At 44.9% G+C, this 21,085-nt stretch overlaps 1 protein-coding gene across 1 annotated transcript in view; it reads left to right on the forward strand.

The window, feature by feature from the left end:
* Positions 1-21,085, forward strand: part of LOC126458575 (uncharacterized) — a 213,496-nt gene that overhangs the window by 54,133 nt on the left and 138,278 nt on the right. The gene's annotated exons all lie outside the window — the stretch shown is intronic.

Raw genomic sequence — 21,085 nt, forward strand, 5'->3', positions numbered from 1 at the left:
GCAGTGTGGGATCCTTACCAGCGACTGCCTACACTACGTTTGTTCGTTCTCTGCTACGGTATGGCGTTGAGGAGACATCGAAAAAGTTCAAAGAAGGCAGCTGTCGCGAAATAGGGGACAGAGTGTTACGGATATGATAAGCGAAGAGGGATGCCAATCGTTAAAACAAAGGCGTTTTTCGTCGCGGCGAGATGTTTTCACGAACTTTCAGTCGCCAAGTTTCTCTCCTGAATGTGAAAATGTTTTATTCTTGCCAACCTACATGGGGAGAAAATGTCATTGTAAATCAGAGCTTGCAGAGACAAATTTATGGCCATTTTTCCCACGTGCTGTTAGAGAGTTGAACGGCAGAGAAATAGTCTGAAGGTGGTTCGACGAATCATCTGTCAGGAACATAAGTGTGAGCTGCAGAATAGTCACGTAGATGCAGTTGTGGACCCCGCACACTTGAACAGTATTTCAGTATCGACTAAACAAGTACACTACTGGTTATTAAAATTGCTACACCAAGAAGAAATACAGATGATGAACCGGTATTCTTTGGACACATATATTGTACTAGTACTGACATGTGATTACATTTTCACGCAATTTTGGTGCATAGATCCTGAGAAATCACTACCCAGAACAACCACCTCTGGCCGTAATAACGGCCTCAATACGCCTGGGCATTGAGTCAAACAGAGCTTGGATGGCGTGTACAGGTACAGCTGCCCATGTAGCTTCAACACGATACCACAGTTCATGAAGAGCAGTGACTGGCGTATTGTGACTAGCCAGTTCCTCGGCCACCATTGACCAGACGTTTTCAATTGGTGAGAGACCTGGACAATGTGCTGGCCAGGGCAGCAACCGAACATGTTCTGTATCCAGAAAGACCCGTACAGGACCGGCAACATGCAGTCGTGCATTGTCCTACTGAAATGTAGGGTTTCGCAGGGACCGAATGAAGGGTAGAACCACGGGTCGTGACACATCTGAAATGTAACGTCCACTGTTCAAAGTGCCGTAAATGCGAGCAAGAGGTGACGGAGATGTGTAACCAGTGGCACCCCATACCATCACGCCAGGTGATACGCCAGTATGGCGATGACGAATACACGCTTCCAATGTGCGTTCACTGCGATGTCGCCAAACACGGATGCGACCATCATGATGCCGTAAACAGAACCTGAATTCATTCGGAAAAAAATGACGTTTTGCCATTCGTGCACCCAGGTTCGTCGTTGAGTACACCATCGCAGGCGCTCCTGTCTGTGATGTAGCGTCAAGGGTAACCGCAGCCACGGTCTCCGAGCTGATAGTCCATGCTGCTGCAAACGTCGTCGAACTGTTCGTGCAGATGGTTGTTGTCTTGCAAACGTCCCCATTTGTTGACTCAGGGATCGAGACGCGGCTGCACGATCCGTTACAGCCATGCGGATAAGATGCCAGTCATCTCGACTACTAGTGATACGAGGCCGTTGGGATCCAGCACGGCGTTCCGTATTACCCTCATGAACCCACCGATTCCATATTCTGCTAACAGTCATTAGATCTCGACCAACGCGAGCAGCAATGTCGCTATACGATAAACCGCAATCGCGATAGGCTACAATCCGACCTTTATCAAAGTCGGAAACGTGATGGCACGCATTTCTCCTCCTTACACGAGGCATCACAACAACGTTTCACCAGGCAAGGCCGCTCAACTCTAGTTTGTGTATGAAAAATCGCTTGGACACTTTCCTCATGTCAGCACGTTGTAGGTGTCGCCACCGGCGCCAATCTGATGTGAATGCTCTGAAAAGTTTATCATTTGCATATCACAGCATCTCCTTCCTGTCGGATAAATTTCACCTCTGTAGCACGTGATCTTCGTGGTTTAGCAATTTTAATGGCCAGTAGTGTATATTTAACGTTTCGCGGAGTGCGAAAAATCATCGAATCACTCTGTAATGAGAAGTCGATATCAATCTTTACAGTTACTGTAAATGGAATCTGCATTTACAGTTAAGTCCCAGAGCATAGGGGTGGAAAATTTCCGCCAAGGGGTATCGCCCGTGGCCACAGGCTTTGTGCATATCGTTTGGTTGCAGTGCTCGGCGGCGTTCAAGGACACGGCAGAAGGCTCACAGTATGGGCGAACTTTCCGGCGCGTCCCGCTGTGGCGCTGCCAGCGAATCTCTGCCGTGTCGAGGTCAAGCCCGCAGGGCGTGCACGAGGAGCAGCTACCATCCAGCTGGACCAGGCTGGACAGAGCTCGGTATTCCGACCGTGAGCCTCGTTCTGGTTTCTACAGGGCAGGGAGGCGCTGTGTTCAGCTAATGTGCGCACGATGCAGCGCTGTACGAAATGTACTGTAGCATGTAGTAGTCCCATGAAAGTAGAATTTTCATACAGTTACAGAACAAGACATGAAGCCCTAAAATGATATCGTCACGACGTAATCCAAAAAGTTAAGGGCGGCTGTAGTTTTCAGATTCTCACAATACTACGCAATACGTCGATTATAAATATGATTCAGTTCTATTTTGGCTTCAACCCAAACTCATCAACATCCTACGAGACTTTCATTTGACTAATACAGAAATAAATTAATGTAACTTATTTCATACAAAAAAACGAATATGATTATTGACACACAACGTACAGTCATACTGTAAATTTGTTCATTCCACTAATCACAGTCCAAATTGTCTGCCCGTTATCTTAGATTGGTTTTTCGCTCAAAAGACAAACAGAAAAACCTCGCAAATTCATTATGCATGACTGTAAGTGTTGATATAAGAGCTGTGAGCTCCAATTTCCAAGATCTTTCACCATCTATGTGCACAACTGTTCTCTTTTCGAAAAAAATTGAGAATACTAACGGCACGATAGCAAAGACGTTGATCGTTGCCAAATCTTGAACGCCCAGTAAATGGGATATTCCATCTCCAAGATCGTGCACACAATGTGCTTTTCATATGTGACTCCGCCAAGGGTGTATCTTTTTGTAGAAAACCTACGCTGTCAGAGACAACATCCGTGAACAACTTTGTACTGTTGTCTGAGGTCGCCATCGACTGCAACTGTCTGTAAACAGTGTTGGTTCGAGAACATACTTCCACAAAAGCGATTTATCATTTGCCACTCCCCCCCCCCCCCAATACACTTTCATCCGCGTCAGTTTTGCCACTAACTGTGACATCCACTGTATACAAACCTAGAGATTGGACGGCCATGTCAGCTTGATGCCCCAAGTGGCGGCTCGTGTCGCTTGGGCCATAAACCTTAGCTGGCTGTAACATACGATAGAAGGACTGCAATGCTACAAATTATTCCGATATTCAATGTCGTGCAACATCAATTCGCGAGCGGCCATAATATACAGAACCAGCTCCTCCCCGCTGAGTACAAGAGCCACGCCTCTGTCCGCCATACGTCGCACGGGCTAGGGTTAGGTTGCGCAAACGTCCACCGCCATTTGTAAATCAGAGCTTGGAAAAAGGTTGCCTAGATTTATGAGTTGGTATGCTCTGACGATCGAGTACAAGTAAGTCGAAAATCGATTTTCCAGTCTTTAGGTAATGATCCTTCTACGAGCGAGCTGTTCTATATGACTGCTAAGTATGGAGTCACTGTATCAACATACTCTGAAACGAACCTGACTTGTATACAATTTGGAGGCCCAGCCATTATGAAGTGATTTAAGCTGCTTCGCTACACCGAGGATATCTACTTATAAGTTGCTCATGTTGGTAGTTGTTCTACATTCGAATTCTGGAATATTTACTTCGACTTCTTTGGTGAAGGAATTTTGGAAAACTGTATTTAATAACTCTAATCCGTGATATCACAATTGTTACCGCGCAGTGAATGTATTGATTCCGTCTTTCCACTGATATACTTCTCGTACGACCAGCATCTCTTTGGATTTTCTGCCAGATTTCGAGACAGAATTTCGTTGTGGAAATATTAAACGCCCTTCGCATTGAAGTTCGCGCTGTGTATTTGTGGCTAAGACTATATGAATGTGACGAACTGTGTAATTATGGATGATAGCGTCACGGACAGTGCATAAAGTGTAAAAACGAGCGATGTCTACGTCATGTACTTTGAAAGAAAGGACATGTCAACAACGTTCGTATACTGGCGTCTTGTGGTTTGTTAATCACCATGGGGTTAATGATACAGCTGTGCCGGAACTTTATTTGCTTTTCGCCGGAGAAGATTAACCAGCGGAACTGCCTGCATCCTGGTCTCATCATCGTAACCCGCCGACATCGTGCTGCCCAACGCAACGCTTCGTATGCAACAAAAAGTTAAGAGATTTCGCCGAACGCTATCCACTGACCTAGAAACTCTATTAAAAGTACAAGAATTACAGACTCTATTTAAATAAATTCTTTGTTTAGTTTACGTTTGCTTTCTGCTAACGAAAATAAAATTACAATCAGTGAATTAAAAGTTGCCTGGTAGTCATTGTTGAACACCAGTAAATATAAACTTCTTCCTCTCATTAGAGCTAATTCTCCTTGCATGTCAAAATTATAGTAGTTATTTTATGCAGTTATATGTATTGTTATGAGACTAGATATATGACAGTGACTAATAAGAGTATTTTGTCGCGAAATATGGCTTCGCGCGAAAATTACGGCGACAGCCATACTTGCTTGCGTTCTGACCAATAACTTGAAAGCTGCTATTCCCGTACTGGTGCAATTCGTGACGTGAGCGGGAATTATAAATGTCAGCTATCAAATCACGTAGGGACTGTTTACCCAGTAATAAAAGTTTTTGATATTGTATTGCTACGAGTCGTAGTATTAAGAGTCACTGGTTATACTCACAAGTGGGTAGATGTATGGTGAAACCCCCCAGTGTTCATGCGATTATTAACAGTATTGTGTGTGATTCACGAAATTTTGTCACTTTTTCTAATTATTTCAGATATTGTCTTAGATGTCTTTGAAGTTTCGGAGAATATATACACAATTTTGTCGGTTCAGATTAATTTCAGAGCAGTTTCACGTGAATATTAGAGTTTTCAGTTAATAAACAAAGTGGGATCGTGACCAATTGAGAAGTATAACAAAGAGTGTGGTTTTCCAACTAGAATTTTGGATGACTTGACAGTTCAGATTTTGATAATTATTTTTCCTGTGGGTTGAGGTCTTCACACACTCTGCTGGTCGACGTCACAGGCTACGTCTTGCTGCATCAATAGTGTCCCCATCATCCACGTACTGCATCCCGCGGAGTGAACCCTTCATTGAAAGGAACAGATGTAAGTCGGATCCGGACTGTAGACCGTATGAGGAAGAACAGTCCAATCAAGTTCTGTGAGCTCCTCTCGGGTGCGCAGACTTCTGTGAGGCCTTGAGTTGTTGGCATGGAGAAGGAGAAGTTCGTTTGCGTTCTTGTGGCGACCTACATGCTGGTAGCACAATACACTTCAGAGCAGAGCGTTGCACCGTGAGGGAGGACACCAAACAGGATAACCACTTCAGAGTCCCTGAAGACCGTCCCAATCACTTTACCTGCTGAGGGTGCGACTCTGAAGTTTTTCTTCGGAGGAGAGGTCGTATGCCCCACTCCATGGATTGCAGTTTTGTTTCCGATTCCAAGCGGTCAGCCCATGTTTCATTGCCTGTAACGATGTTCGACAAAAATGGTCACGATCAGCCTTGCAGCGCTCAAGCAATTCCCTTAGATGGTGCTTCGTTGCTCTTTGTGGTCCTCTGTTACGCGGTGAGGAATCCAGCGGGTACAGAGCTTTGAGTACCCCAACTGACGGGCGAGTGCATCAGCACTGCCAACAAAGACGTCCACTTGAGCAGGGAGGTCTTTCATTGCGATTCGTCGATTACCTCCGCACGTTCCAAAATTGCGGGAGTGACAGCTTTGTACGGCCTGCCGGCACGAGCGAGATCGGACGGGTCGGTGCGACGTTGTTGCCATGATGGCAGAGACTTCGCACAGCGATTCACCATGCATCTGTTTATCGCCAAGTCTCCGTACACATTCTGCAAGCGCACGTGACTACCTGCGATGCTCTGGTTTTCTGCCAAAAGAAACTTAATGACAGTTTTCTGCCTGGGACGCAGCACCATTAAAGACGACACTCTGAAGGCTACAACAGTATATAATCAGTGGAAGTACGTTGGACAAGGTGAATTGACTCATAAGGTTCTACGTCGAAATATACACTACTTGGCCATTAAAATTGCTACACCACGAAGATGACGTGCTCCAGACGCGAAATTTAACCGACAGGAAGAAGATGCTGTGATATGCAAATGATTAGCTTCTCAGAGCATTCACATAAGGTTGGCGCCGGTGGTGACACCTACAACGTGCTGACATGAGAAAAGCTTCCAACCGATTTCTCATACACAAACACCAGTTGACCGGCGTTGTCTGGTGAAACGTTGTTATGATGCCTCGTGTAAGGAGTAGAAATGCGTACCATCACGTTTACGACTTTGATAAAGGTCGGATTGTAGCCTATCGCGATTGCGGTTTATCGTATCGCGACACTGCTGCTCGCGTTGGTCGAGATCCAATGACTGTTAGCACAATATGGAATCGGTGGGTTCAGGAGGGTAATACGGAACGCCGTGCCGGATCCCAACGGCCTCGTATCACTAGCAGTCGAGATGACAGGCATCTTATCCGCACGGCTGTAACGGATCGTGCAGCCACGTCTCGATCCCCGAGTCAACAGATGGGGACGTTTGCAAGACAACAACCATCTGCACGAACAGTTCGACGACGTTTGCAGCAGCATGCACTATCAGCTCGGAGACTATGACTGCGGTTACCCTTGACGCTGCATCACAGACGGGAGCGCCTGCGATGGTGTACTCAACGACGAACCTGGGTGCACGAATGGCAAAACGTCATTTTTTCGGAGGAATCGAGCTTCTGTTTACAGCATCATGATGGTCGCATCCGTGTTTGGTGACATCGCGGTAACGCAGATTGGAAGCGTGTATTCGTCATCGCCATACTGGCGTTTACCCGGCCTGATAGCATGGGATGCCATTGGTTACACGTCTCGGTCATTTCTTGTCCGCACTGACGGCACTTTGAACAGTGGACGATACATTTCAGATGTGTTACGACCCGTGGCTCTACCATTCATTCGATCCCTGCGAAACTCTACATTTCAGCAGCATAATGCACGACCGCATGTTGCAGGTCCTGTACGGGCCTTTCTGTATACAGAAAATGTTCGACTGCTGCCCTGGCCAGCGGATTCTATAGATCTCTCACCAATTGAAAACGTCTGGTCAATGGTGGCTGAGCAAGTGGCTCTTCACAAGACGCCAGTCACTACTCTTGATGAACTGTGGTATCGTGTTGAAGTTGCATGGGCGGCTGTACCTGTACACGCCTCCAAGCTCTATTTGACTCAATGCCCAGGCGTATCAAGGCCGTTATTACTGCTAGAGGTGGTTGTTCTGGGTGCAGTTTTTTCAGGATCTATGCACCGAAATTGCGTGAAAATGTAATCACATGTCAGTCACACTGGACTCGCATTCGGGAGGACGGTGGTTCAATCCCGCGTCCGGCCATCCTGATTTAGGTTTTCCGTGATTTCCCTAAATCGCTCCAGGCAAATGCCGGGATGGTTCCTTTGAAAGCGCACGGCCGACTTCATTCCCCGTTCTTCCCTAATCCGATGAGACCGATGACCTCGCAACTTAGCCTCTTTCCCCAAAGAACAACAACAACAACATGTTAGTTCTAGTATAATATATTTCTCCAATGAATATCTACATCTACATCGATACTCCGCAAGCCACCTGACGGTTTGTGGCGGAGGGTACCTTGAGTACCTCTATCGGTTCTCCCTTCTATTCCAGTCTCGTATCGTTCGTGGAAAGAAGGATTGTCGGTATGCTTCTGTGTGGGCTCTAATCTCTCTGATTTTATCCTCATGGTCTCTTCGCGAGATATACGTAGGAGGGAGCAATATACTGCTGGACTCCTCGGTAAAGGTATGTTCTCCAAGCTTCAACAAAAGCCCGTACCGAGCTACTGAGCGTCTCTCCTGCAGTCTTCCACTGGAGTTTATCTATCATCTCCGTAACGCTTTCGCGATTACTAAATGATCCTGTAACGAAGCGCGCTGCTCGCCGTTGGATCTTCTCTATCTCTTCTATCAACCCTATCTGTTACGGATCCCACACTGCTGAGCAGTATTCAAGCAGTGGGCGAGCAAGCGTACTGTAACCTACTTACTTTGTTTTCGGACAGCATTTTCTTAGGATTCTTCCAATGAATCTCAGTCTGGCATCTGCTTTACCGACGATTAAGTTTTTCCATTGTTACAACCCCTCGATATGCTACAGCATTATCCGCAAAAAGTCTCACTGAACTTCCGATGTTATCCACAAGATCATTTATGTATATTGTGAATAGCAACGGTCCTACAACACTCTCCTGCGGCACACCTGAAATCACTCTTACTTCGGAAGACTTCTCTCCACTGAGAATGACATGCTGCGTTCTGTTATCTAGGACCTCTTGAATCCAATCACACAGTTGGTCTGATAGTCCATATGCTCTTACTTTGTTCATTAAACGACTGTGGGGAACTGTATCGAACGCCTTGCAAAAGTCAGGAAACACGGCATCTACCTGTGAACTCGTGTCTGTGGCCCTCTGAATCTCGTGGCACGACCGTCTTGTCATCTCCTTTCCTTCTTGGTGCAGCAATTTTAATGGCAGTAGTGTACTTAAACGTTGACCCTAATACGCAGCTTTTTATTTCCATTCCCTCGTGGTGATGACAGGTGACACAGAGAGATGGAATGAATGTGCAGCTGCCCAAGAACGCAGCGACTGGCTGCGGTGTGGCCGCCTCGTCGGTCAGGGCAGGGGCGCCGCGCAGCCAGTGGGCAGGCGGCGCTTCCCCGGCGCGCCGGCCGCCTCCGCCGCGGCCGGGCCTTGCCCACGCCGGACGCCGTGATCCGGGCCGCGGCGCGCGGCGTGCCAGCGCCGTGACGTCACGCGGCGGCGCGGCCTTGGCGCGCCTGCGCACACGCGACTCTACCCATCTGGCGCGCGCAGTTGGCCGCTGGCGGCGTATGGCACTCGCGCTACAGCCGGAAATGGCAGTGGCAACGGCGCAGCGTGGCGCTGCGAAGTTGTTCCAGGCCACCTTATAATTCTTTTATTGTGCTACAGCTCACCTCTTAGGGAAACTGGAGCAGATACAATGGGTGCGAGGGAGAAAATCTGTCCTCTACCAGAACAGCAATGTATTCTGTTCAAAAAGGAGCGTCCCCCTACCAAATGAGAGGCTGCCGTACTTGTAGAACGGTTTCACAAAGGCGGCCGTCTGGGCAGCGCTGCAAAATACGCTCAGCATAACGTTACTCACACGTGAGTTGGATTCTAAGCCCTTTCTTATTCTCGTGGGAAGGATGAATTCTTTCCAAATGAATTATAAATGCTACGAGCAAAATACACGACAAGGAAATAATTTTCTTGTAAAGGAAGAGGGAATATTCCGACCAGGGCGAGACATTTAGGGAAGGATTGCCAGCTCCGATGGGGGAAGGACGGCGAAGGAAATGGACCGTGCCATTTGAAATGAACTATCCCGGCAATCTCCTTAAGCTATTTAGGGAACCACCTGGTAGCCGGAGGGGGTGGTCCTCCCGAATGCACGACCAGTGTTTACTACCTTCCTCGGTAATTTTCATGTAGAATTTGATCCTTGGCTAGTGTACAGTGTGGAGGTACGTACTCTGGTGCAAAGGTCTTTAACACACCCTCATCTAATATAAAGCAAGTAATTGGGAATTGCTACCATACCGAAAGAAACTCAAATATTTTTCATATTAGCCTCTCCTTCTACAAATCATCTGGTTGTTTAATTTCGAGGACTGACAGCTATCGTTGGCTGCTTTGCAAGTAACTATATTTGTTGTAAAGTAATATGACAAGTAGTTTGTGTATTGTTAATACAACGTCCCACCAGACTCTCTCTCTCATATTAACATTTCAAAATATTAAGAATTACTTTCTTGAGATAGTATACATACTAACACATCAAACAATATTTAGAAGATGGTACTGGCAGGGTTTTTACCTTATTCTTTGTGTCTTATTTTCCTGCTAAGTACTGCGTAAATAAAGATCATCTCCGTAGCCAAGGTGAGAAAAAAAGGAGCGGGGAGGGGGGGGGGGGGGGTGTGGAAAGGTCAGTAACGCTCGACTCAGAGGTAAGTTGGTTCGAATCTTGTTAGTGGATGAAATTTTCAGAGCCAATATTTGGCCGGCAACGAGAAAAGAGGTGGTGGCGTTAAGGTTCCTGACCCCCAGTCTTTGTGCCAGTGTCCGTTATTAAATTCCAGACCTCATCGCAGAGTCTCATGGAGTCAGTGCATGTTACAGTGTTGACGGTAATCCGTCAGTCGGATAAAGACGTTATACTATGCGGTCCGCTTGATGCTGTTCCCGAGTAAGCTATATGCCGGCATAGGGTTTCACCATCTCTTTTTTCTCATGATCATGATCATCATCATCATCATCATACAACACAAACATAATGCCACCCTACAGACTCACCTACAATCCACTCATGCACATGCGACACAATTCGCAGATACCCCCAACGAAATCGGTCAGTGTGCGCGGAGGGAGAACACCATTTCCGACTGGCGGTTGACCCCAATCCATAGGATATCCTAAATAACATCTTTTTTGCGTAAAAGTTTGCTTTTCTCATGCAATAGAGCTGATATTTTCATTACTGACGCAATTGTCATTATGGTCCTCTGTTTTTTTACTCACATTCTTATTTATGAAATGTGTAATATTTTTCTTTGTCCAAATATTGCTATACCTAAATGCTGTTTTTTCTGTCTATTATGGGAGCTGTTTTTTTCTGTCTATTGTGGGAGAACGTCGTAGAAAAAATAAAAAATCCCTATGTAGTCTTCGCATGTGTACCAAAAACAGAGTTAACAATAAAACGAAGATTAACAAGAGATCAAAGATCAACATTCATTTAATACTAGTGAGCGCGGCGAAAATTAGTTAACTTTTAGATGTTACCACAGGGGGCTGTAACTCTTCTCTACCGTCAAATTCAGTCGGTCGTCGTTTCCGTGGTTGCAAATTCTTCAGCGTGCACGGAATTTAGAACGCCACACTCGACACGAACAACTGATAACTGACGTCACAGACCAACTTGTAACGGCGCTGGTGGCTAATTTATACACTGGCACGTGATGCGCCTATAACGAGTTGCCCTTGTGTAATAGGCCTTAGGAATAAAAGGCAGCGAGAGAGAATTATTGGCCGGATATGAAAGATGTCGAGCATATCGCAGCTACTTATTAGTGCTAAGCCTGGATACGATTCTCAGAGTTCTGTGTGTCCACTCGTTCTCACCAAGCCGACCTTAAACACATCAAAGTGGAAGAACATACACAGGTCGCAATGAAAACGAGATACGTAAATTCTTGCAAATTTGCTGTTGTGTAATGACTTGATGTTGACCACGGACATTGTAACTGGCACCGACAAGGACTGACCAAACCAGGCGTGCTCGAACAAATTTTGACTCCAAATTGTGGGCCTGTAGAACTTGCTGTACACGCTGTGATAAGGCAGCTGATGTTACGTTATCGATAGAACAGAAATCTAACGCCTTACACGTATCCCACTTTCAGGTTTGAAATATCTGACAATGAGAGGAAATAATTTAGTAGATTGTTGGTATCGATCGAAATGATTATAAAATTCACTTAATTAATGCCTTCGGTAAGAAGTTCTTGGCACATTATTAACAATACATTCTGTCTGTGACTGTGTCACACAGCGTGATAGCCAAATGTTCCTTCTGCCGCAGTCACTTTTAATTCTTCATTGCATGAGACAGAGAGAATTTGTAAAATTTACTCACAAAATTAAAAATGGAGTAGTTAATAACAAAAATATAAGATTTCAATATTACAATATTCTGTTAACATACCTAATGTTGCAATAGGAAACAAAGTGCTCATTTTCGATGATGTTGCAGCAGCTGTTGAACACAGTTTATGTTTCTTATTTCTCACGTGCTGTAAAATGTCTGAACTTCCACCACGTCCAATGGAAAACGTGTCGTGGCAAGTTGTGCAATAACTTATTTTGGTACTTTCCAGAGAAGGATACTTTTCCTTGAGTTTAGATGAAAACATGTACTTGCGTTTAGACATAATTTGAAGAAATGTTGTATCGCAGTAAGGAAGAGAAAGACTCTGTGAATACTGAAAGTGAATATAATACTGAAATGAACAAGAGCACACGCACTTCTTAAAACATTCATCACTCAACAGTCATCACTGAGCTGAGGTCGGCACAAAAGTGCACAGAAGATAAATAAGAGCTGTCGAAGAAACAAAACATGTGGTTAAATTTAAACCTTATCAGCTAAGTCATGCATTGTTGCTGTTTGAAAGTAAATATTAATATAGTTTAGTGCAGTGGTGATAGAGGAGGCTTCGATGGGGTGGGAGGAGGGTAGGCGGTTGACCATTGTAGTGTTGTGTGGAAGCTTGCAGGAACTTTAACAGAAACCTAACAAAAATAAATGAAGCGATAACCTAGAAAATAAGGTAATTCTACGGCGTATTTTCAGAATTACAGACCCCAACATTTTCAAACAATTATACACAACTTAAATATAAATCAGCGTTATTAATTTATGGCATCAAACGTATATACGAAATTTTAATATACGGGACATTCGTGCGTCCCGACAAAAACTACGGCGACGCCAGAAGCCGGGACCACAAAAGAGTACTGTCCCGTTTCTTACGGGACGTGTGGTAGTCTTGCAACTGCACACTTCAACCCATCTTCCAGTACCGTATTCTCGACGGTTCGTGGTGACACTCTGACTGTACCCTACTCCAGTATTTCAGCTGTTGCCATCCGTCTGCTCGCCAGAGTCAGTCGATCAATCCTCCAGTGTTCCAGCGGTCTTTGTTAGGAGCTCCACCGGGAAAGTCCAGTAATGTCACATACATCCAATAGCCGTCATGTGTATAAAGCATTATTCATCTATAAGAGTGGCTTTTATCTGTAGCGAAAATTGACCTACACAAGGATAAAATTTTTGTCAGTGTGTTCCATAGGAAATACTAGAGTATCAGTTTAATAACGTTCGTTTAAGGTGTTCATGGCATAACGTCTTCCATTTGAATCAGTTTATTTTCACTATCGTTTTTTTAATGTGTAGCTGGTGCCTCCCGAACCCATGATTCATATTGTACAGTCTCGTGCATCTCTCAAGCCGCTAGAGGAACCGTGTGTCTGACATTTCCTGTTTTGCTCCAGATTTAATAAGGGCTGGCTATTTACTTCAAACGTACGAATAAAAGTACAGGCTGAGCACAAAGTCTTGCCCTGATTATAAAAATTTATAACAGAATAACCGTTTGAGATTATAAGTTAAATTTTATGCCGTTACATAGGTTAGTGTTACTAGTTGTGACCAACAGATAGCGCTAGTCCACAACACCAACTAGATATGGGTCGAACTCGTTCATTCCCGTGAACTACTTCATTCATTTCACTCTTTGCCGTGAAGCGTTCAAATGAAGTGGTTCATTCATGAAGTACTGAAGCCTGGCGAAGTTGCCCAGTTCGCCGCTCAGCCGCGGCTACGCTGGCATCGCCTCGCTCGTACAATAAAGCTTCGTAATACTTCATAAGTTTACCAACAGATGGCCGAACTATGCAGTCACGTGCACGCAACGTTTTACACATTTACAGCGTCTGAGCTAACTTGAACAGAGCATGGTCGAAGGGGACAAAGGAAAGATAAACAGAGAAGCCTGTCACATATAAAGAAGGTATTACGTTTAATGAAGCTCGACATTTTCTCACGAAGCGCCCAAAAAAGTCTTTATCTCCCAAGTGAAACCTTATTTGTTGTATTCATGGACTGAAAACTACAAAATAGAATGAGTATGTTTACCACTGTCACAAAGTCTATATACCTACGTTAAGTAATTATTCAGAAGTTTTCTTGTAGATTTTATTTTTGTTGAGAGTAATAACCCTCAAAATGCAAAACGTAAACTGTCACCTGTAGTCATTGGTACCATTTCAGGTAAAATCCCTCTTTATTTTATTCGGAAAGCAGTTTTTGTGTTTATTCACGCTTATACAATGGCTAGCAACTCGCGATCGCGTAAAAGTAGTGAAATTTGGGGTTTCTTCGCCGATTTAGGTGATGGGAAAGCAAAGTGCAACTGTTGTTCTAAGAGTATTTCGCCGCGCGATTCGTCTACTGGCAGTAGAGTGAGGACTGGAGTGAAGGGAGAATGAGTGACGTAGCGCCGATGTAGTGGGAGAGGGAGAGGGGAAGAGAGTGAGTGAACTAGAAAAAAGTGTGGAGTGTGCTATCTGTGAAGAGTTGAAGTACCAGTTCATTGAAATTGAGTGGTTAGTTCACACTTCACTGGAGTGAAGCGTTCATTTGAACGACTCATTCACGAGCTCCCCATCACTAACACCAACGCGGTCTCTTAGGTCACGTTAGTTGCTGGCGAAATGGCGTCGAAGCAGGAGAAACTGCAATGTGTGCTTTGGTTTCACGAAACGAAATCGCCCATCAGTGTTCAGCGTAAATTTCGGGCTTCTTATGGACGCAGCCCTCCTGATGTCAAACCAATAAAGCGATGGTCGAAACAGGCAGCGTTGAAGATCGTCCTCGAAGTGGCAGGTCTCACGTGAGTGATGCAACTGTTGATCGTGTTCGGCAATCGTTTCACCAGAGTCCGTCTAAATCAACTCGTCAAGCATCACGTGAATTTCAAATACCGCAAGTAAGTGTGGTGAAGATTCTTCATGAAAGGCTTAGGTTGCATGCTTACAAAGTGCAAATTGTGCAGGCCTTTCAACCGAATAATTTGCTCAGACTTGCTGAATTTCCAACTGAGATTCTCAACAGGATTGATGACGCTAACGATTGCTTAAATCGCATATACTTTACCGATGAATCCACCTTTCATGTCAGTGGAATGGTAAATAGGCATAATGTCCGCACATGGGGTTCAGAGTCTCCATATGCTACTGTACAATTAGAGCGAGACAGCGAAAACTCGAATGTTTGGTGCGGCCTCTTGCATAACAAGGTTTTTGGACCACTTTTCTGCGCGGAAAAATCCATTACCACTAACATTTACTTAGACGTTTTGCAACAGTACATTGCCCTACAGTTAGAAGAACATCAACCATGGATAATTTTACAGCAAGATGGAGCTACCCCCCACTGGACTTTGATAGTGCGCTATTTCCTGGATGAAACATTGCGGGATCGGTGGATTGGAAGGAACGGTCCAACACCCTGGCCAACCCGCTCTCCAGACATTACGCCCCTTGAATCTTTTCTCTGGGGCTATATCAAGGACAGAGTCTTCGTCACACCAGTTGCTGACGTCGACGAACTGAAGGCTAGGATACAAGCTGCTGTGGGGACTGTGACAGAACACATGTTACGAAACACCTGGCGGGAACTAGCATACCGCCTCGACACTCACCGAGCTACCAAGGTTCACTAACGTAAGTGGTATTAAAAAAAACCTATGTAACGGTATCAAATGTAAATTATTATGTCAAACGGTTATTCTGTAACAAATTGTTATAATCAGGGCAAGACTTTGTGCTCACCCTGTAGAACATTAGTTACTTTGTTCGTGAATTGTACTCCAGAAGTTCCTGGTGCAACTTTGATGCTTTAGACGGGACAAGTGAACCTTCTGCTAAATATTTTCACAATCGTGTCTGTTGTGACTTCTGTACCGGGAGGATGAAGGGAGGTATACATACTGCTACAAAACATTTAGACGAAAAACTGTGCAGACTGATTGTGGGAAGGACTAACAGTACAGCAAACAAAGCGGTGTCAATGCTTCGTTATATACGAAGAGCCGGCCGAAGTGGCCGAGCGGTTCTAGGCGCTACAGCCTGGAACTGCGCTACCGCTACGGTCGCAGGTTCGAATCCTACCTCGGGCATGGATGTGTATGATGTCCTTAGGTTAGTCAGGTTTAAGTAGTTCTAAGTTCTAGGGGACTGATGACCTTAGAAGTGAAGTCCCATAGTGCTCAGAGCCATTTTTTTTATATACGAGGAACATCTTAGTAAACACGTCTTACATAACGCTACACATCGTGACTTTGCTCATTGCTTGAAAAACAAAAGATAATAGTTAATGGAAGGAAATTCGCCTGCTGCATATCGTTATGATGCTTATAGTGCAACAAAAGTAGTTACTGTGTTACACTGTCCAAGAAGTAAACGCTTCTCTTGGCTTTCAGTTAAGGCACCTAAAAGTATGGGCTTATACCGCTAATGAAAGCATATTTGTATGACCTACAATGGGAGCATAGTTTCTATAACTATACAACAGCAGTTACTGTGTCATTTCGGTCCATTTCACGTAGTTAAGTCGATTAGTTCCACTTAAGAGGTTGTCTTCTGCTCACGTCGTAACAATTACGAGAGAAAATATTCCTCTCTTAACGACCTTGACGTGAAACGGACGTAGAACATTCGACCATTAGTCGCTCCCGGTTCATCTGAACCAATTGAACTCATCCTCACTCCATTTGCAGTCATCTTCACGACGTATTCTCCGTTAGTTTTCACGAGAGATAAAAAGTTTTGCCTTTTTAAAAGTACTTGTGAAGAGTTTCATCTTAAACTTTTGAAAAAGTTGCTCGAAGCTGTCTTTAGAATTCATAAAAAATAATTAATTTCGAAGTACCTAATTATCCTTAGTTCCTTCAGTACGCGGCTCCCAAGATCAAAACAGCAGAAACGAACAAGTGGAAGGAGAGGCGAAATATGATCTAAAAATGTATGTGCAATGAGAAAAGTAGAAATGTTAACAGCATGCAGACTGCATTTAAATTCTTCACTCACTTTGGATGTTTACACTGGAGACGAAGTGTGTATTACTTTAAAGAAGAAATCATTTGCACGTTTAGGTAAATACTTTGTTATGGAAATTGTCACCTTGGTTACCAACTGACAATGCTATAGGATACGTTGTTGGTACATAGATGAAGTGTCCATCACCTCATGTTAATGGTAGATTTTATTGCCTTTGTTCCCTTTCGTCCTCGCGTCCATCACTACAGTTGTATTATGCCCCATACAGATTTCTGTTCACGAAGCGTGAAACCACATTCTTGAAGACCGAATATCTTCTTCTGTTTAAAGAATTTAGTAGCAAATGGCTTATTGCCGTCGACGAGATATAGTGTCCATTCATTTCCAAATTTCATTTCGGAGTTTGGCGCATTTTAGCGTTCGTTCTTTCCACCCAAAACCCAGCGAACTGGGAATGGGGCGGATGGTTTCCCAGTAGGGTGTGTCCGAAGAGATTACCGATTTCGGTATTTATCGTACAACTGAAATCTTTTTCGGAACGAGGGGATTGGAGCTACTTTTTTGTGGAGCAATACAGTGATAAGACAAAACATTATGACCTCCGACTACCGCAACGTCGGATTCCGCCAGGTGTCGTCGCAGGCACGTGACGCGGTAACAAAAGTACGCAGTCGGAGAAGACACGGAAGGGGGATCACCATAGCGAAAATATGGGCTGCAAATGTGGAAATCCATTGAGATAAGCGACTTCGACACAGGAATGATTATTATTGATTAATAATAATAATAATAATAATAAAGAACTGTGAAAGAGTATCTCGAAAACGGCGAAACTGATCGAATGTTTTCGTGCTACTGCCGTGTATATCTACGAAAAGAAGTAGAACGACAGTGAAACTACCTCTAGGCGCTGAATGGTTGGACGTCCATGACTCTTCAAAGAACGTGAGGTTCGGAGGCTTTCTGTAAAGTAGGATAGATAGTGATTTGTGGCATCTCTACCGAAAGAGCACAATGGTAGTGCACACGCAAGTGTTTCGGAGCACACCGTTCATAGTACATTGTTGAATATCGCAGCAGACCACCCCTACGTGTTCCCTTGTTGGCCAACGACACCGTCAATGACGACTGCTCTGGGCACAGGACCATCGGGACGCGACCGTCGATCAATCGAAACCTGTCGGCTCTCCGGGTGAATCACATTTTTGTTACACTAGGTCGATACTCGTCTCCACAAACACTGCCATCAAGATGAACGGCGGCTCGAAATGCCACGGAAGCAGGCTGGTGGGGGCAGTATTATGATATGGGAGGCATTCTCCTGCCCTTGCATGGGACCTGTGGCAGTAACCGAAGACAAGTTGGCAGCTGCAAACCACGTGCATCCCTTCGCGCTTGATGTTTCCCAGCCAGCCATTGTGGCAGAGCGGTTTAGGCGCTTCAGTCCGAAACCCCGAGACTGCTACGGTCGCAGGTTCGAATCCTGCCTCGGGCATGGATGTGTGTGATGTCCTTATGTTAGTTAGGTTTAAGTAGTTCTACGTCTAGGGGACTGATGGCCTCTGATGTAAAGTCCCATAGTGCTTAGAGCCATTTGAACTACTTGATGTCTCCCCGACGGCGATGTCATCTTTCAGCAGTGTAATTGTCCTTGTCTCGGAGACAGAACGTGCTACAGTGCTTTGAGGTGCGTTATATTGGACTTACCTTGACGAATGGGCAACCAAATTCGCCATCATCATGTACGCGAATCAGCGGCCCGTTATTTACGCGAATTACATGACCAGTGCGGCTATTGAGCAGGTGATCATAACGTTCTGTCTCATCAGTTAGTCCACGAACCCACGCGAATTGTAAATGGTTGCGAGAACACACTTGACCTCTTAGCCACAAACAATCCAGAGCTAATAGAGAGCATCATGACTGATACAGGGATTAGTGATCACAAAGTCGTTGTAGCTAGGCTCAATACCGTTTCTTCCAAATCCACCAGAAACAAACGCAAAATAATTTTATTTAAAATAGCGGATAAAGTGTCGCTAGAAGCCTTCCTGAGAGACAATCTCCATTCCTTCCGAACTGACTATGCAAATGTAGACGAGATGTGGCTCAAATTCAAAGATATAGTAGCAACAGCAATTGAGAGATTCATACCTCATAGTTTGTTAACATCGAGTACAGATTTAAGTGTCAGAAAGTCGTTTCTGAAAGTATTTGTATGGAGTGTAGCCATGTATGGAAGTGAAACATGGACGATAACTAGATTGGACAAGAAGAGAATAGAAGCTTTCGAAATGTGGTGCTACAGAAGAATGCTGAAGATAAGGTGGGTAGATCACATAACTAATGAGGAGGTATTGGGGAGAAGAGAAGTTGGTGGCACAACTTGACTAGAAGAAGGGATCGGTTGGTAGGACATGTTTTGAGGCATCAAGGGATCACAAATTTAGCTCTGGAGGGCAGCGTGGAGGGTAAAAATCGTAGAGGGAGACCAAGAGATGAATACACTAAGCGGATTCAGAATGATGTAGGTTGCAGTAGGTACTGGGAGATGAAGAAGCTTGCACATGATAGAGTAGCATGGAGAGCTGCATCAAACCAGTCTCAGGACTGAAGACCACAACAACAACAAATTGGTAAGAGATGGAACTGATCCCCCATGGTACACAAAACAGGTCCTAATGCTGTTGCAGAGGCAACGGAAAAAGCATGCCAAGTTCAGAAGAACGCGAAATGCCGAAGATTGGCTAAAATTTACAGACGCGCGAAATTTGGCACGGACTTCAATGCGAGATGTCTTTAATAGGTTCCACAACGAAACATTGTCTCGAAATTTGGTAGAAAATCCGAAGAAATTCTGGTCGTATGTAAAGTACACAAGTGGCAAGACGTAGTCAATACCTTCGTTGCTCAGTGCCGATGGTACTGTTACCGACGACTGTGCCGCTAAAGCGGAGTTATTGAACGCAGTTTTCCGAAATTCCTTCACCAGGGAAGACGAATGGAATATTTCAGAATTTGAAACACGAACAGCTGCTAGCATGAGTTTCTTAGAATTAGATACCTTAGGGGTTGCGAAGCAACTCAAATCGCTTGATACCGGCAAGCGGTGAACATAGTCGTGTCCAGTGGTCGAGTCTAGAATCATTTTGCCATTATGGAAAGTAGTTGGATAACCACAGAGCTTTTGTATTGTTGATTTCAGAGTTGTAAGAAGTTTAAGCGTGACTCGCGCGTCAAAGCGAGATTGGCGACCTATATTTAGAATAATCGGTACACTCCGATTAAAACTACTATGTGATTTACAGACTGCAGTGCCAGGGGGCAGTGTTGTCGGCGTACGGCCAGCCACGCTTTGCAAAGCGCTCCATGTAACAAGCAAAGCGGGCAGCACAGAGAGCAAATGGAGCTCGAGAAAGAAACTACGATTGGCTCGCGGCTGTCCCGTACCACTCGATTCGCTGAAACCTCGATCATAAAGTAATTATAATCGGAGTATAGTGTAACAGCAGATAATTAATCTAAGTGCGTCAATAAACGTTTACTGTTACATCTGTGGAGCAGTAAGTTGTGCAGTTTTTGTATCGCGAAACGCACGGCGCCCATTGCGTGATTTGTGGCTACCGCCGCAAATGGAACTTGGTGCAACGCTGCGGAAGCTCCGAGGACAGGACGAAAGGAACGTTTCATTACCTGCCACTGAATGCACGCTGTGTTGGAACATAACAGATTATTTGTGTAGTGTTTAGATTAGGCTGACACTCGTAAACGCCATCATGCGCTTACCAGTCGTAAATGCCATTACACGCTTACCTACATGCGCAGCCACGCGTTTGCTGTTGTTATGGTGCTTCTGCGCAGACATCGGTCGCCACCTGATGGTGAGACCTCCCGCCCTGTGTGCGACCTTCTGTCATACAGCCCTTCAACGCCATCTCTCGTACGCCAACAAAGTGCCAAACTCTTCACTAACCTTGCGCCTCACTACCCAGCAATGATCTGAGCGAGTCATTCGATAACGATTGTAGCTCAGGAAATGTGACGATACGTTTGGGCTATTACATGACACACGTATATGATGTGTTCCACTAACGATGAAAAGTGCAATCACGAACTGTCTCTAATACCCGGCCAGTTGCCTTGACGTCAAGAATGGACCACACTAGGATACAGGGGGTTCACCATTAAAAAAATCGAAGACTGTGAG

This window comes from Schistocerca serialis, chromosome 2, assembly GCF_023864345.2.
Source record: "Schistocerca serialis cubense isolate TAMUIC-IGC-003099 chromosome 2, iqSchSeri2.2, whole genome shotgun sequence".
NCBI classification, from domain to species: Eukaryota; Metazoa; Arthropoda; class Insecta; order Orthoptera; family Acrididae; genus Schistocerca; species Schistocerca serialis.